This window comes from Amyelois transitella, chromosome 3 (genome assembly GCF_032362555.1).
Source record: "Amyelois transitella isolate CPQ chromosome 3, ilAmyTran1.1, whole genome shotgun sequence".
Classification (NCBI taxonomy): Eukaryota; Metazoa; Arthropoda; class Insecta; order Lepidoptera; family Pyralidae; genus Amyelois; species Amyelois transitella.
In genome coordinates this window covers 42,501-45,000 of record NC_083506.1, presented here as the reverse complement: position 1 = coordinate 45,000, position 2,500 = coordinate 42,501, and positions in this window count along the sequence as shown.

Below are 2,500 nucleotides of genomic sequence, written 5' to 3'. Positions count from 1 at the left end.
TTCTTCACTCTATTGCATCTTGTCATATATATTGCTAATACTGCTCAAAACCTTGTTAATCATATACACATTTGTATAATTACTTATTAATAGCATGATTTGCTATGTTTCATAGGGCTATGATTTGTTATACCTGTAGGTACTTGTCAAAATGTTAATACCGTCTTTCTGCTAAGATATAGAGGGTAGTGCAAGATTTACAATTACCCTGCTACAAATAAACAATTACAAGTCAGATTTTTTAAAACTACCCTACTTAAATAATTAAACGATTGCCAGTTAAACTTTTAGAACTACCCTACTTAAAATAACTAACAATTATGAGTCAAATTTTTTATAACTACCCTATTTAATAAGCAATTACGTGTCAATTTTAAAACATATATACCTATTGCTACTTCTAACCTCTAGAACCGTCATTATTAACCTTAAGAGTAACAATTATAGTTATGCGTGTTTAGCACCTCGCGTGTTTTCGTGCCAGCGAATAATAATTATTCGCTGACATGGAGCCACCTGTGCACAATTGTTCACGTGTGAGCCGAGCCTCGTTTTTTGGTTTTCTCGTACGTGTCGCAGCATACCAAACATAATTGCCTTCTTAATGTCACTTGGTCCATTAATTTACCAATCAGGGTGCCGCGACACGCCCGGGAACCCAAAGAACCCATGCTCACACGTACGCAATCCTGGATCTGGCGAGATCTGGCGAGAGTCTCCCACCTTTGCCTGACCTGACAAGCAGAGCTGAAGGCGACTTCGGTCTGCCCGGCAGTTCAGGCACGATGGGACGGCTCCCGCCATCCAGCTCTGGCACACCGCCCTCTGGTGCTCCCCGCCGCAATGGCTGCACCTTTCAGCTTTCTCCCTGCAGTGGCGCCTGCCGTGGCCGTAGCCCAGGCACATCGAGCACTGGACCAGCGGAGAGTAGTCCTCCGCCTGGATCCGCTGCATGTCGATGCGCACTGAGCCAGCATCGACCACGGCACGCCACATCTTGGGAGGGACGCTGATTACCAGGTGCTCCAACAGCTGGTTCCGGGCCTTCTTCCTAAATCTGCACTCTATTAGTTTGTCCTCTTCCTTAAGCTCCTTGAAAATCTTGTTGTTTTGAAGCATTAATTTACTGACTATCTCTTCATTTTTGTTTTGTTTAATTACGTTCTTTAAAATAATCAAGGGGTTCTTATTTTCAACGTCTCTTGCTTCTAGTTTTTCTATAGTGTTTATTCTTTTCTTTAATTGCTCTCTTCCTTCTCTTGTCTTACAGCTTATTATCAATCTTCTGTCTTTCGTTTTTCGCACTCTCTCAATCCTGACCCAGTCGTCGCCCTCTCCCGCCACTTCCCTGATTTGTTCCAACACCTCATCACCTGTTTCCACTCCTGCCTTGTCGTTGACAATAAAGGAGTGGTAGGTGATGGGTGGTTCCTTGGGCTTGGCGACGACTTGTGAGTACGTAAGCTGTTGCGTACTTGTATTAATATTTATTCCTGCCTCGGTCCGCTGGTTGATTGTCTCCTTGAGTTCCCGTAAGGTCCTCGATTGTTCGTCCAGTCGGTCAGCCAGCATCTTTAGGCAGTCATTTATTTCCCCTGTTTTCTCTTCCTCCTGAGGAGGAGGGGACGTCTGGGTTCGAACGCTTGGTTTTTGACCTGGTGTGAGATTATGTAATTCCTGGTAGATAGCCAGGTCACACACCAGGTCATCCGCTTCTTTCAGCTTCTTAATAACGGAGTCTTTCGTTATTCTCTTTAATCTCAGCGCCGTTTCTACCTCGTTCATGGCAGCTTGTAGGAGATGTCTTATGTCGCCCCCCAGCTTATCCCTATCGTCGTCCGTTAATATCTTGCGCCGTTCTTCCTCTTTTAAGAGCGGCGTTTTGGGGTAGTGTTGAATAAATTTGTTTCTGGTTCTGGGGGTAGCCCATTCCGCTGCAGATATACTAGGGGGGGAGTCTGATAAAGAGGAATCCGTCTGAATTTGGGTGGGTGAGGGGGTATTGTCCTCATGGTATGTGAGGGTTTTTTTAAATGATACGGTCTTTGGCGTTGGGTTATGCGTCATGATTTAAAATGTAAAATTGTAAAAGTTGTAGAAATGAACAATACAATATAAATTGTATAAAGTAAAAATGAAATATAGTTAAAATGAAATTATGGGGGTCAAGGGCTAAAACTTTAAAACAACAAATATCCAATTTACTTGCTGTATTTTTCTCCTTCGTGGCACTTCCCAACAGGATCGCGATTAATTCCAGCGGAGCCAGCTAAGCCAGCGGGTCCAGCCAGGAAGTTGACGGAGTCCAGGGATCAACACTGCATCCCAACACTTTTCACACTTATTTTCTATTTTACCGATTTTTTTAAGAATTTTTACCGAATTTTTCACTATTTTATCACTAATTTTTTTTTTTTTTTTTTTTTTACATTTATTTTATTTGCAGAGCGCTCCGGACACGTCCGCTCTCGTCGAGCGCTCGAAGCAGACGGTTAGGTTA